Consider the following 8056-nt stretch of genomic DNA (forward strand, 5'->3'; position numbering starts at 1 on the left):
TAAGTAAATAAGACTGAGCTTTAGGGGACAACTCTCAAAAGAAAAGTCAGTGAAAAAGTACTCAGAACAGTTGTTAACCCAGCCTGCATGTTCTCATTCTCTCTTCCTGCCTACCCGCCTGCATCTTTGATTCTTCTTTTGTGTCTCCATAAACCTCAACATTTTGGGCTACTATTGTCGAGGCAAGAAAAATAATAACCTCAAGTTGGGCCAATTAATTAATTTTATCTTTTAAATTAACATATAGTAAAGGTGCTTATCATTTGCGTACAGTTTATGAATTTTAGCACAAGTAAGGGTTCTTGTAACCACCAACACAATGAGGATCTAGAATAGTTTCATTACCCCAAAAAACTCCCTCCTTTGAAGTTACATCCTTCCCCCACCTTTAGCCACTGGAGACCACTACTCTGTTCTCAGTAGTACAGTTTTGTCTTTTCCAGAGGTCAAGGTCATATGAATGGAATCATGCAGTTTGTTATCTTGGGCCCATTAATAGTTTTTAATGGATTTCTTATAGTGGTAAAATACACATAACAATGATCATTTTAACTGTTTTTAAGTGTACAGTTCGGTGGAATTAAATACATTCACATGGGATGCCTGGGTGGCTCAGTCGGTTAAGTGTCTGCCTTCAGCTCAGGTCATGATCTCAGGGTCTGTTCAGTGGGGAGTCTGCTTCTCCCTCCCCCTCTGTCCATTCCACCCCCAGCCCCCCCCTTGTGCATCTTTTCATGTGCTTATTGGCCATTCAAATGGAGAAATGTCTGCTGAAATCCTTTGTCCATTTTTGAATCAGCAGCTTTTTTTATTGTTGAGTTTTAGGGGTTCTCTGTGCATTCTATATATTAACCCAGATCAGATATATGATTTGCAGATATTTCCCCCCATTCTGTGGCTGGTAGGCCCATTAATTTTTGCCCAAGTCAAGGAAGCTCCCTTTGATGGGGAGTCTCCTCATGAATGCACATTATTGTTAATAAAGTTACATTATTTACATGAAATCTCAGTTAGTTTGAATGCTTAGGAATGGGATGTTCTGGTTAACAAGTTCTAGGTTAACTGGAAAGTAAGCAAAATCCCCCTTACAGTTTGAAAATGTAGCAGTCTTTCTAAAATGTGAGTCCCCATTTCTTTTGTAACGAATATAACCTAATGAACACAGATGATTTTTTTTTATTAAGGAGCACAATGAACACCAGAGTCCTAGCAAAGAGCATTTTCTTATATTTGTACATTACATCTACTGAGATCGTTTGGTCCTTAAAAGAGGTCTGAGGGGTAGCAAGGCAAAGGACTATTGATCCACGTTGTTTTTAATAAATGGGGATATACAGACTTGGGGGGTCTAAGTGACTTGCCTAATCAGTGTCTTATTCTGGTGAATAGATAAGCCAAAATATAGCTCCCATCTTCTGGATCTTTCCATCATTGGAATATGTTCCCTCAATTATTGGGTGAAACACCATTTCCTGTGGTTTGGTTCCACTGATATAAAGTGGAAGTTTTAGACTAGGGTTTCTTGAAGTGCGGTCTTGCAGACCATCCACATCAGAATGCTCGCTAACATTCAGGTTAACAAAGTTGTGTTATGATGTGCAAAGTTCCAGTAAATTTTCATTATCACACATGTTTTCGAACTCATGAAATCTTCTTAACTTTCTTTTTGTATTTTAAAACTGATGGCCAAATTGCTCCCCAAAGATGCTATCCACAGAGTATAAGAATAGCAATTTCCCCATGCCCTTACTAACATTATGATATGTCACAATACTTTTTTTTAAGTTTATTTATTTGTAATCTCCGCACCCAAGGTGGGGTTTGAACTCACCACCCCGAGATAAAGAGTCTCACGCTCTACCGACTGAGCCAGCCGGGCACCCCCATCATGGTTATTCTGACTGTAGTAACTGCAGGCCACATAGCTGGTTGCACCATTTGGCCTGTCTCACGTCTCTCATAGCACACATGCAAGCCGTTTGCTTCAGACCAGCCCACTACAAAGGACATTCAGCCACCTGTCTCCTCCAGCTTGCCGTCATGACCAGTTCTCAGTGCTTTCTAGAGAGGAAGGACTGAAGCCAATGTCTCAGACTGACCAGTCTTGGCGCAGAAATGAGGGCATTGCCATTTCGATCCTTGGCACTAGCAGCCGAGAGCACTTCCACACTTTACCCTCACTCCCAAGGGCAGCTCTCCGAATCTCTGTATGCCCAGTGCCCGGCACAAGGCCAATGTCCCCAAGTCATCTGATTCCCAGCTTGATCCCTGAATGAGAATAATTTCAACTTCTTAGAACAACGTCAGAACATCCCTTAAACAAAAACTATCAGCAGATAAGCACTGCCTACAAAGAATAACACTTATATCTCCTCTTTATTCAGTGGCCAGGCTTTAGCAGCTCACTGTTGGCAACACCAGTGAACCAGAAAGAGTAAAGGTTAGCAGCGCCCATTTCATTCTGACAGTCCTATTTGAATCCTGACTCCCATATATTAACCCTGGGCAAAGCTACTTCACCCCTCTGGATAAGTTCCAGCATGTAGTGAGTTTCCAGTGAGAATTATCTGTCATTACCATTTCCCAACAGAAAGGGGCAACTCTCTTTGATCTTTTACTGAGTCTGTGCCCTTATCCCTTGTAAGAGATAAATGGTTTAAAAGTCACAGGCTGTTGACTTAAATTGATGTGTAAAGTGAAACCACTGATTTAATAAACTTGGTAACCTGATGTTCTTTGGATGATGGGCAGAGGAACAAGCTAAATACATGAAGGGACAGCTGTGCGGTGGGAGCAAATTGCAGAGGTATTGGGATTGCTACACATGAACAGAAAAAGCAGCCTGGGCAGTTTAATGAGGGACAAACAGTCCTCTCTAAGCAGCCTCCCTGAGGGCATGGTTGTGGGTCTGACAGCTCTTTATGGTAATAGATGTGCTTAATGATCACTGGAAACGTCAATAAAAGGTCAAATATGTTCCGACCAAGCTGTTCAGCCAGGCAAAGAGGTGTGTAATGACTTTTAAAAGACACCTGAACTTCACTTTGGAAGGGATCTCTTTGAGAAACCACTTTGCCTAAACTCTTACTCACCCAGGGGCAGCATGTCTTCAATTTTAGAAGTACATGGACCAAAAAGATTGTTTAAAAAATTGAGGACCATCCCATGGTTGCCAGCTTGGTATTCTGCCCTGTGAAGAAACCAATGAACTGGGTGCCTGGGTGGCTTAGTCGGTTAAACGTTTGCCTTCAGCTTAGGTCATGATCCCAGGGTCCTGGGATTGAGCCCCACATCGGGCTCCCAGCTCAGCAGGGAGCCTGCTTCCCCCCTCTCCCTCTTCCCCCCATGCATGGTTGCTCTCTCTCTCTCTCCCTCAAAATAAATACATAATTAAAATCTTTAAAAAAAATTAAAAAAAAAAGAAACCAACGAACCACCATCTCTTGTCCTCCTTACACGAAAAAAAGAAAATTTCAATTACCTGAGAAAGTCAGAAGGTCATAGTCTCAGAACAAGGAACAGTCCTTCGAACTGAACACATTGAGCATTGTGAAACACTTGATGCGTTTCATAATTTTTCTGACCTTTGGAAGCGTTTTCATGAACTAACCAAATAGGCCTGGGATTTAGAAACGGCTTTCTTAAGGGTGTAATAGGTCTCAAATCGTACACCTGGGCCAGCGCCGGTGCTTTGACCTGGGGACTGGTTACAGATGGAAAGTCTCGGGCCCCACCCCAGGCCCTATGAAGCAAAAGTTCTGGAAGCAGGCCCATGGATCTGTGTTTTAGTAAGCTGTCTGAGTGATTCTTACACACCCATGTGGAAGAGTTGCTGTCATAAACGTCCCTTCTAAATGGATTGTACATGTTTTATCTGGAAACCCTTCAGTAACGCAATCCCACTGCCTCAGAAGGAGCCTCTCTCAATGTGAGTCACGTCAGGTGGTTAGAAACTCTGAGAATAGCCTCCTTGGCCCCAGTTCTGCCCTTCTGAGCCACACAGAATGAGTCTTCCCTGTCTCCTCCCATTTGACAACCCTGTACATTTGAAGGTGACCATCACTGCTGCCGTCCTCCAGGTAAAAACGGCCGTGACTCTTTACTGGTCCTCACATGACGTCATCTCTAGGCCTTTCGTCAGCCCGGATGCCCTCATCTGAAGGCCCTTTTACTATTATTATTAACAACCAGCACTTCTTGAATACCTGTTAAAATGTGTCATGCGCTGCCTAGGGATATTCCATGCACTCCCATGCTTAATTATCTCAGCAGCCCTGCAAAGTTGGTCTGCTGTCTCCACTCTAGAGAAAGAACAGAAACTTGGGAGGTCAAGTAACATGCCCGATAGCACTCGGCTCGTAAGCGGTTGAACCAGGATTCCACATTCCACTCTACCAGGCTGCCCTTACATTTCCATCAAAAGCTTGTTCATTTAGGAGAGGCTGAGCCAGGAAGAGATGGCTATGAGGGCTGAGTATGCAACATGTGGGGAACATGTTGGAGTCAAACAAATTGGGGTTGAGTTCTGTTTTCTGCAGATACTAATTATATGACCTTGGGTGTGTTTCCTATTTGCTCAAAGCCTTAATTTCCGCATCGGTACAATGAGGGTAATGATAGTTTCCACCTTCATAAGGCTGCTGTGAGTAGTAAATGAATTAGTGCTCATAAAGCACTTAGCCAAGTGCTCAGTATGTAGTAAGGACTCAGTAAATATCTCTGTTATTATTGAAGAGATGTACTCAGCAATTATATAATTATGATATAGATGGGTCATATTGAGACACATGTACCTTATAGTAATATATATCACTGTGGTCTTTCCAGCTCCATGGAACACCCACTTATTCCCGGCCCTGGTCTATTTCAGCAACTTCCTCACTGGTCCTCTGCCTCCAGTTTCTCACTTTTGCACCAACCTACAGATGCTGACAGGTTCGGCTTGCTACAGCCCAGCTCTGAGAGCATGTGTCATCTCCCTGCTGAAACAGCATCTGCAAATTAAGTTCAAGTTTCTCTTTCAGGCTTTCAGCGGTCTGTATATGATATGGCCCTAAATTCCCACTCCCTCCTTGTCCTACTGTTGCCCTACATGGACTCTGGTTCCAGTGGAGCCAAGTTCTGTGCCTTTCTTCACACACAAAGCTCCTCTGCAGTTTTCCCGTCCACGATGGCCACCGTCTCCACCTTACCCTCCCCTGCCCGGTGGCTTTCTGTCCGTGTCTTCTCACCGATCCAGTACGGCTGCTCTCACGAAACTTTTCCTACAACGCCCAGAGAGATGCAGGCAGCTTCTTCCTTTGAACTCTCGGGCCTTTATTTCCTGAATTAGAAGAGTGTTAGGAAAGGAGCTTAGATCCTGCCACCAGATAGACCTGCATTTGGATTCTCAATCTTCCTCTAATTAGTGTATCCTCTCCCTGCGGTTAAATTCCTTATCTGACAATCAAAGATAATAAAGTCCTGCTCACGTGGTGTATCTGAAGATGAAAGGAGACTGGGAGATGTGAGGCCCCTGCTCAGAGCCTGGTCCAACCACGTTCCCTTGTCCCCGACACGCATAACATGACTTCTATCCCCTATTGGTTGATAGTAAGGACTTTGTCTTCTCCAGGTGGTATTGCTCCAGGGGCTTCGAATAATTCTTCAAATACAGATGCTCAATAAACACATGGTAAGTGGAACGAACTGCTTCTTACTAGCTAAGGGGTTTCAGTTCACTTAACCTCTGGAGCATCCGTATCCTTGTCTTTAAAATTAGTGATATTAAGAATAAATCATTATATTCCTTCCAGCTATGCCATTCTTTCATTCAAAAGCTGCCCCCACTTCCTCATCCCTATTCCCACTGCAGCCTCATGCTGGCTCCCGTGACCCTCTCCGGAAGGCTTGCATTTAGACCATCCATGATTTAGAATTGCCTGATCCTGAGGGCTCTTCCGTCCTCCTCCTTGAGACCCTGCCCTCCCATCCTCCCGGACTTGGGACCCGGCACCCTCCTTCCACCAGTCTCAGTGCTCAGCCTCATGCCTGGCTCTGCTCACACTTTGCCCTCCACAGTCTCGGTGTGGCGCAGGTCGCTCTTTGCTTCATTGAGCTCTCACTGTTCAGCAGCCCCAGTCCCAGTGTGACCTCACTCATGGACTCCATGCCCAGACTCCCAAGCCTTTCTAGACAGCATAAGAATGGCAAGGCAGAAATGCGGTTTTCAAGCAAAGTGCCTTGGTGCTGATCTCCTTGGTTCTGTGCAGGGTCTCTGGACTCAGGCTTGGCCATAATCACACTGTTCTGGGAAAAGAGGGTATCATAGGCACAGGAGAGAATCTGAAAGGAGCATGGGCCAATTTATATAGGAATCCAGCACTCCTGGGGAGGAGAGAGCCTGAGACCACCAACCCCCCAAGCACTTGTCCCTGAGGTCTGCCGGTCCAGACACCCAGCAGGTGGACACTGTGATCTTGTCCTTGGTCCTAGAGCTGGTGGAAGGGCATCAAAAACCTCAAAGGACAGCACACCACAGGGGTCTGGTGGCTGAGCATCCACTGATGGAGGCCAAGGGCTCGTTTCTGGGCAGCGCTTAGCTGTGCGGTTCTGTTTGGGGGAAACAGAGGAGGGAGTGCCCTTTATGCACTGGCTCAGGACTGGTGTTGAACAGCGACACCTTCTGACGGTGGTGAGTCATTGCAACAGTGAAGTGAGGACTTGAATCCTCGGAACCTTTGGAATTCTTGGCCAGTTGGGAAGGAGGCAGGTGTCCTAAGAAAGAGATCGGACTTTCTGTTGAGAAGGGCAGTGAGGGCTTGAGCAGTTAATTTGAAGCACAAAGATGTGACCATATTTTTACACTGAGCAGTGAAGTGGGACAAATCAGGCACACATACACGAACATAGCCTGTTCTCATCCTACACAGGCAAAGCTACTGGACATCTCTACTTAGAGTCCTATAAGAACCACAAATTCCTGCATGCCCCAGTTCCCACTGAAAGCTAGTTCATCCTCCTACAGGTCCCATTGTGGATTATGGCAAATCAGTTCCCCCAGCTGGAAGCATTGAAGGCATTCTTTAAAATATAAATCACTACACAAATATCTTTTCGTTATATAAGTAATGTCTATCACAAAATGATTCCATTTTACAGATATGGGGACTGAGGCCAGAAGAGTCATCATGACGTCAAGGTCACATGACCAATACAAAGCAGTCCTCCCTTCCTACTGCATTATCTAGAGATAGTTCTAGAGAAGAGAACACATGCTTGACATTTCCAGATTTTTTTTTTTTAAGTCTTTTCAGATTCCAGTCTCTTTGGAGTGGGGTTTGTTTGTTCACATCCTCTAAATTCTTGAAGGCCTAGATTCAGTATTACTCCTAGGAAGCCGGCCCTGGTGTCCTGACCCATACTGATTCTATAACACATTCTACAAGATAATCTTGAGCCCTGTGGGTATTGGGAGCATTTGCATACCTCACCGCATTTCATCCTTACCGTGGTCCTGTGAGTTTCATGGAATGCCCCTCCGCCTCCCGCTTTTTCAAATGAGGAAATTGAAGTTAAGAGAAGCTAAGGGCAGAACCAGGATTTAAATTGGATCTGACTATAACCCTCACGTCTTTCTCTTGCATTGCTATGCTCACCTGCCAAGTACCCACAAGGAGGGGCACTTAGCACGGCTCTTCTCAATCTTGACTGGGCACTGGGAATCTTGCTGAGATGCACAGTCTGATCCTGGAGCTTGGGAGTGGGGTCGGAGATGACTCATTTCCAGCAAGTTCCCAAGTGATTCTGATGCTTCTGGTCTGAGAAGCACAGCTTGAGAAGCAGTAGTTCAACACCCCACCCCCCCTTTCATTCTGTGGCAAAACAAACGGAGGCTTAGAGAAGTGACGTGACTTGCTTCAAGCCACAGAGCAAGTCAGTGGAAGGGGCAGCATAAGGACTGGGGAGCCGGCTTCTAGCCCGGAGCCTTCCCTACCTGACGTGTCAGTTAGTAAGCTGCTCCCTCTCATCTCCAGCCCTACGTTTCCACGCTCTTTGATGCTGGAGTTGGGACCAA

This window comes from Leptonychotes weddellii, chromosome 4 (assembly GCF_054177405.1).
Source record: "Leptonychotes weddellii isolate Sample4059 chromosome 4, ASM5417740v2, whole genome shotgun sequence".
NCBI classification, from domain to species: domain Eukaryota; kingdom Metazoa; phylum Chordata; class Mammalia; order Carnivora; family Phocidae; genus Leptonychotes; species Leptonychotes weddellii.